At 39.2% G+C, this 8368-nt stretch overlaps 1 long non-coding RNA gene across 1 annotated transcript; it reads right to left on the bottom strand.

The window, feature by feature from the left end:
• Positions 1 to 235: 235 nt before the first annotated feature.
• On the bottom strand, positions 236 to 1557 carry LOC121700084. The gene is made up of 2 exons (XR_006027104.1): positions 1154 to 1557; positions 236 to 395 (listed from the first exon to the last, which is right to left on the bottom strand). It is a non-coding gene; the product is annotated as an uncharacterized LOC121700084 (long non-coding RNA).
• Between the last annotated feature and the right edge of the window lie 6811 nt (positions 1558 to 8368).

Raw genomic sequence — 8368 nt, 5'->3', positions numbered from 1 at the left:
AAATATATGTTAGTTGCATATATGTTAATATATGATAAGTTATGTATTTGTACGCATACTAGGGATACCAATATATTGCAAATATATGTCTATGGACATATATTTGCACTCATATAAGGTAAATATATTGCAAAATGTATGTTATGTTCTGCTATGTCACATTTATAGAAATATGTCACAGTATCTGTATCAGAAATATAACATTGTTGATGTTCCAAAGAAAACACACAAAATATTTGTTTAACCTTTTATTAAAGTTTAGTTTTTCCACACAAACAGTGAGTACACTCTCCAGGTAGAAACTTTTTTCCCCTTTATGGAAGTGGCACACATTGATTTGGCATATGCAGAATGTACTCTGTGTTCTCAGGGCAGCAGTCCTCACAAATCACCACCTGCAAACAGGGAACAGAGAAGATTAATATGCTGTAAAACACACATAACATGAAAAGACCATCACTGAAGCACTACTACCTTCACATGCATCTTTAATAAACACACACCTTGGCACAAGTAAGCTTAAATAAGGGCTATGAGATGAAGAACATGTAGCCTAATGATCCATACATCAGAATACTTTGACAAGATTTGGGAAAGATTCTTGAAAGATTGGAGTCTTTTAACTAATGCCCCCCATTCAAGCTTTACTCAAAAGACTATCTTTCAAGAATCTTTCCCAAATCTTCAAAGTCTTCTGTTGTAAGGATGGCTTAACACTACCCTTCACAAACTAAAGATCCATTTAGGCCTACTAAAATTCACGTTAGCCTGCATGGTTTTTAGCAGCCACTTTAAATATAAGTTAGCTGCTATAGCTAGGTTAGCTAACTTACTCACACCTGATATTTCATTCAAACTAAAACTTATATTCATAACGACATCTCAGACAGGCTTGTTGTTGGATATGATGTTAACTACCATTTTAGATATTCCACATAATGGTAAAGTTAGTTAATGGAAAAGTTAACATTAACAGCTAACATCGCTAACGTTAGCAATATTAGCTCGCTAACATTATCGATAGCTAATTGATAACATTAACATTAGCTAATTCTAACATGATGGTTAGACTGTTAACAAACGGATTTGGTTAACATTACATTATAAAAACAATATTTTATAACTGATTCCCGTTTACTAAAGGCTTTCTTACCTTGGATATGATGACAGCAGAGTTTGTACAGCTTAGGCTACACAGTCGGATGCATGACAAAAAGTGACGGTTGAAGTCACCGTGGTTGGAGTTCAAATGTCAGTCCAGGGTGGGGGATGGGTATTGCTGTGTGCGCATGCGCATATCAAGATGCGATAAGCATCCGTTATATTTAAAGTAGCTTTGGCCTCACACATTTTTCATGCACATAGTGCAACCCAAAGCGCTCCACACAAAACATTGACACATAAGGCAGCATAGTCGACACCTTATCTGTGACGCCAAGACATAAACAAATATATTCACACTGTTCTCCATTTGGAAAATAAGTAATGTAATCTAGTGTATGGATATGTATGCCACCATATATGGAGACTACAAATATGTCTGCCACATATTCACACATAAAGTTCTCCATATATTTAGAAAATAAGTAGTGGAATCTAGTGTATGGATATGTATGCCACCATACATAGAGACTACACATAAGTCTGTCACATATTCACACATAAACTTCTCCATATATTTGGAAAACAAATAATTGTATCTAGTATATGAAGATATATAGCATCTTATATGGGAAATTAAAATATTTTGTATGCATGTATGGACATATAGCTTTGAATATATGTTTGACATAAATATTTGAATCACATATATGTCCATATAAGTAAAATTATAAGTCCCTGTTATTTGACATATATGTTCATATATTGCCATATATCACATTTTTGTATGGGGCGTGCAGGGTGTGAGAGGGGAATCGATGTGCTTTGATTACAGCTTGGTAGTTGTAGTCTGTGAAATTAAAAAGGACGTGTGTGTGAAGTATCCAAACAATGACACCTTCATTTCATTATGGCTGCTTTAGCAAAACACCTTAAGCTACTGTGTAGTGGGTCCCATTTAGAAGTGGCTACTTCATTCGCGCTTTCCTTGACTCATGGAGCTGCGTGAATGTTATTACAACTTTTCGCCACGATATGACAGTTTAAGTCCGCTTGATACTGTAAGGCGTAAGCCATTGGTTTCCAAAGGAGATTTTATTTGTGTCGCCAGCATAGCCTATTGACAATTTATGTTGTAAATAGGCCTACCTTATAATCCTACCTGTAGCTTATGGAAGCTAACAGCTTTCTATTAGGATCTAGTTTGTTAGTTACCGTTTTGTCATAACTCCCTGATGCATTGTTGCATTTAGAATAGCCAGAGCGTGTATATCTCAATCGGAAAATTAAACAATATCGGGTGCCTATGGACTAGGCTGGGTGAACCCAGCCTGATCTGCCCGCTATTTATTTTTTGATTTCTTAAAAGATTGAGCTTGGTCTGATGAAAGCCAGACTAGCCATGGACCTCAGTTAAACAATGCAAGGGAACATGAATCAGCCTATATTTGCACGAACAATAACGGACAAAAGCTCTTCAACTTTGGCCCGTTAAAATGTGTATGAACAGTCTAGCGACGCATTTCATCAAGGCCCATTTGGACATGTCAGTTATTTGCACCACTGGTTAGATGTAAAACAGCATTTCGTTTCAGACTAGGCTACTGTTACTTAATTTGTGCATTAACAATAACGTTTCAGACTACTGTTACTTAATTTGTGCATTGACAATAAAGTCGGACACACACACTCAGGCATGCCAAACAAGCATACACAAAAGTTTCAAGAGTGGGGGATGGAGTAAAATATGGAGACAAATTGAAGTGTGATTTATTTTCGCGGAACGGATGTACAGGACTGAGCGGCGGTCATATTTTGTACCACTATGCGGTACATCTAGTTTATTCTCGGAGGGTCATTGAGGGAAGCTCTCATTTTCAATGAAGCCGAGATTACAGAAGCGAAGCAAAGCGCTCCACAAACAAGACAACATTCGAGGCCTTCTGTTGAAGAATTTTATATAAAGCCTGCGCTAACAGTAATCCTCCTGCCCCTGATAGGCCTACCACAGCTGTGGATAGTGTGGAATGTTCAAGTAATAACACAATCCAATGTGTGTCTCAATTGTCCCCCGCTGACCACCTCACACATTTCTCTACATTTTGCAACGAACTTACATGACACAATGCCATAAAATATGCCAGTTTTAGGACACAGAATAATGTTTGTAATGATACCAGGTAGGCCTACGTCTAACAGTAACAAGTGTAATGAGCTATTCATTGTCGAAGGTGCATGGTGAAGTGAAATTCTTACTTTGGAAAACAAACATTTGCCGATATCATCGCCGATCATCAGAATATTGCAACAGATTCTGTGTTCTGGACTGCAGGTAACTTGTTAAGCCAGTGGTTCTCTAACTTTTATTTCATTCCCCACTTTGATCAAGGGGCATGACTGATGATAGTGGAGATAACGTGTTATCCCGAAGCTTTTGCAAGTCAGCATCTTCGACGGTAGTCTATTAAAAATATAAGTTTTCGATGTCCCAAACGGAGAGCCATACTTTATTGTTTTTAACGATCTCTATGCTACTCACAAAAATGTAGGCATGGGGACATGATGAAGTAGGCTATCCAACTGTCTGTGTTAAATTATTGTGATTACGAGCCAGTGGTTTTCAAACATTATGCGTGACTCGGACATCTAACTAAATGCAACAGGTATATCGTCCTCGCATTCGCAAAATGAGAACCAGTGTTTTGTCAAATTGCAAATAGCTATTCGTTTTAACGATTTCTTTTATGATAGTATGAAGTGCTTTTTGTATAGGCCATCTTAATCTTGGAATATGGGGAGGGAAATGGCGCGTCTGCAGTCAGCCAAATATGAATGTAATTCTGCGGCATAAAGCAGATGTATTTGTTTATTGTAGGCCTACAGAAAAATAAAAATGACTTGTCAAGCAGTCAATTGACTACATTGCAGTCAAGAAGTAGGGCAAATTAAGGCACTGTTTTGATTTGTGTAGTTGCGTTACCCCCAACACTGACAATAACATAGACAGCAAATTAAGATATTTTTTGTTTTGTGGAGCGGCACCGGTAGGCTATCAAAAGCAGATTTCGATTTTCGCTACCACCGTGTAGTCAAGCCTTAAGCCATACCCAAGTAGCCTTAATCGAGGTAATGTTTAATTACGATTTATTTTGTTATTGAATTCGTAGGCTGGGATTCCTCTCGGTAACAATTACGTTTAAAGGTAGCCTAGCCTCCTGCTTTTTCAAAAGGGGCGGCAGTCAGGCTACTGACAGGAGCGATGTACAGTGGCAGAGCGACTCACAGTGGCTGAAAGTGGTACTAAAGCTTCACGCAGCTTCACGCCTCGTAATGCGCGACTTTAGTGGCCATTTGAAAGCGATGCCCACTGTAGTTGGGCAGTCAACAAACTGGTAAAAGTTTGTGAGGGTGGAATCCAGTGTAATGTGCACCAGAGATCGCAAAGAAGGCATCAATGTGCTGAGTTTGGAGCCTAGTGACTGTAGAGTGAATGACGTCACACGCTAGGCTCAAACAACAATGGCGTGCAAGAACACCCTCGGCATGTAGTATGGTCGTAGACTGACCGCTAGTAACTCCACATCCTTACAGCATACAGTCTCCTTCACTGTAACATGTCTGGGATTGCACCATCTGTTGTTTATGTATAGCACCAGTCCGCCTCCCTTCTTTTTGCCAGAAAGTTTATTGTCTCTGTCCAAACGAGCTACACTGAAGCTGGGCAGCTCAACATTAGCTGGGGGGGATATGGCTTGTTAGCCACGTCTCCGTAAAGCATAGCAAACTACAATCCCTGTACAGCTTCTGATTTCTTACCAGGGCAACCAGTTCGTCGGTCTTGTTGGCCAGTGAGTTCACGTTTCCCATAACCATCGAAGGAACTGAGGGCTTGTGTTGCCACTTCTTCTTCCGACGCCTAGTCCTCACTTTAACTCCCGCTCTGCACCCCCGAAAGCACCACAGCTCCTCCTGGATGTTTACGTGAACCCTACCAGCATTCCATCGTATTGCAAGCAGCTGATTCCTTGTGTACACAAGTTTGCTGCCGCTGGAGCATTGTAATAGATCCATATCCATAGGGTAGAATGAAAACACTCCTCAAGTGGGTAATCCAAAAATGTTGCGAAGTAAAAAAAGTAAAAAGTAAAGGTCCTTACGGGAAGCGATTACATCAACGTTTTTTGGTATATCCAGTTTTTAATATTTTTTTTCCGAAGTGTTTACAACTTAGTGTTAACTAATAATTGTTGCAAACTGGACTACGAACAAAATAGTAGTGCATTCCTGGATCTACATCCTTATGCATGCTTCCTGCCAGGACTTTTACAGGCTTTTCCCAAATCACGGAAGAAACGTCGACGCAGCGGTATAGTAGCAGATAATCAGGCAAGTCTTATTTAAATAAACTCCTGGTGCACTTACAAACTTTCTAATGCCTCGTTATTGGACTAAAGGTCATAGTTGTACTACTGCAGAAGTTTCGTACCATTCAGGGCATTATTAGTGGGGTAATTTACGAGATAAAAGTTGGTTCCATCACGACTGCAGAAGGTCATTAGTTTCTGACAGCGCTACTCGACCAGGGTTCGACCAAGGGAAAAAAGGTTCTGGGAGGGTGTTTGGCTCGGGGTCATGGTGCAAAGGACCCTAGGGTGAAATTACTCCAAACCATCGCTTTAAGAAATGAATTTTCTACAACAGAAATAATACAAAACATTATTATTATTATCATTATTATTATTGGGGGCCTAGCAGCGAAGCTGCAAAAGCACCCATTGTTTTACTAGTTAGGGCCCGAGCACCGAAGGGCACAAGGCCCTATTGTTTTTGTAAGGATTATTAGGGCCCGAGCACCGAAGGGCGTAAGGCCCTATTGTTTTTGTAAGGATTATTATTATTATTATTATTATTATTATTATTATTATTCCACTCTTTTGCTTTCCTGTTTTTGAGGTGGTTAACATAATTGAAAAGTCTTGAAATTTGGCACACACATCAGGTGTCACACAAAGCAGCTAGGTAAAAAAGCTTGGCCCCGGGTATGGCCCAGAGACTCGCTAGCGCCCCCTTACGCCCCCATAGATGACTGATCCCGTGGTGGGCATATACTTTCAGCTACACACACCAAATTTAGTAGGTGTCTGTATCTCCCCAAGATGAATGACTTTCGTATGTACAATGCATTAGCCACGCCCAACAGGAAGTGAGGTATTTGGGATTTTGTGCAGACTAATATGTGATGAAATATGTGATGAATCATGTTGCCAAAAGAGGTACTTCCCATGGGTGAAAACACATGAAATTTGGCACACACATCAAGTGATGCAGTGAATAGACAGGGATAAAAGCTTGGCACCGGGCGTTGCCCAGGAACTCCATAGCGCCCCCTTATGTCACTGTGACTTGTGGTTGGCATATAGTTTTAGATACACACACCAAATTTGGTAGGTGTATGTAACTCCCAAAAACAAACAACTTTTGTATTGCCATTATATTGCCAACATGCCATTAGCCACGCCCACAGGAAGTGAGGTAATTGAGATTTTGTGCGTTGTGGACATGATCAGTTTTTAACACACTCCTAGACGGTTGATCCGATTAATGTCAAAGTTGGTATACATGACGCCAAGATGTTTCTGATTCTAAATTGTAAAAAAAAAAAAAAAAAAAAAAAAAAACATTTTTGGAAGTCACAGTCAAGTCTATATTTGCAGTAATTTAGGGGAGTAAATGTGAGGGGAAGAATTTGGGAAGAATTTTGGGGGCCAGATAGCTGGTCACTAAAATTAATTAATAATCGTGATAAATACTCGTGATCTCAATATTGATCAAAATAATCGTGATTATCATTTTGGCCATAATCGTGCAGCCCTAGATTAGAGAATACAATTTCCTACTGACTATACATTTTCTGTCATTCATGAGAATTTATTATTTTGACCATTCGAAGAGCCAAGCGGACGTGGAGGAAAGACTGCCTCACTGTCTCCTACCACATGTTTAGGAGCTCACTAACGGCATTCCAGGCAGCTGCTAAAACAGCTACATGTAGAGCTGCTCACTTTAACAACATCAGCAAACACTCCCATCGACCCAGAATCCTTTTTAGCACTTTAAATTCCATCATTATTCCCCAAGTCCCCTCTTAGGTTGAGGCATCGACTGACATCTGTGAGACATTTTTGAAGTTTTTTATTGATAAAATCCATCACATTAGATTGACTTTGAAAACAGTGCCGGTGCCTGAACCCTTACTTTGTTTTTACAATAAAATGGCCTAAAGCATGATTTTTTTTTTTTTTTTTTGATAAGACATGAAATTAAACTGATATATTCAATTTACTATCAATATTTCATTGTTTCTACGCATAATACTGTAGTGTTCACACCCGCAGACAGGGATCACCTTTGGCCAGGATGTCCATTTATTGGAGTAAGGCAAACACAGAAACAGATATAGGGCAACACAGGGATAGTCTCAATCGCACATGCAACACACAACAAGGGTAATCATACACATCAATACGGGGGTAAGGTACAAATGAGGTACAACCAAAGAGACTAAACATGCTAACAAATACACAACATGGTAAACGCAAATACAACGATTATAACCGACATTACACATTCTAGCATTCACTCGCACTGCATTCTCATACAACATTAGATAGACATTTACAGTCACTGACGCTACAATACATTTACAGCGGGGAAAATAAGTATTGAACACGTCAACATTTTTTTTTTTTTGAGTAAGTATACTTCCAATGAGGCTATTTGCATAACATTTTCACCAGACATTAGTATTAACTCAGATAATCCACCCATATAACAAAAATCCAAACATTAAAGTCGTTAAAGTCATAAGAGTTATGTGTTATAAAGTGGAATGACACAGAAAAAAAGTATTGAATACGCCTGCTGAAATTTCTTTAATACTTTGTGGAAAAGCCTTTATTCGTAATGACCGCTTCAAGGCATTTCCTGTATGACGAAACTAATCAGTCACAGTATTTTGGTGTGATTTTGGCCCATTCTTTTAAACAGATAGTCCTTTAATATTGAAGATTCCAGGGGTCCCTCTTGTTAATCCTGATCTTTAGTTAACTTCCAAAACTGTTCAATTGGATTGAAGTCAGGGCCTTGATTTCCTTTCTCTGAACCCAATTGAGTTTCCTTTGCTGAATGATTTGGATCATTGTCCTGCTGGAAGATCTAGCCATGTCTCATCCTCATCATCCTGGTGGATGTAAAGATTCTCCTGGAA

The sequence above is a fragment of the Alosa sapidissima genome, chromosome 24, assembly GCF_018492685.1.
Source record: "Alosa sapidissima isolate fAloSap1 chromosome 24, fAloSap1.pri, whole genome shotgun sequence".
NCBI lineage: Eukaryota > Metazoa > Chordata > Actinopteri > Clupeiformes > Clupeidae > Alosa > Alosa sapidissima.
This window is presented reverse-complemented; position numbering and strand designations above follow the sequence as displayed.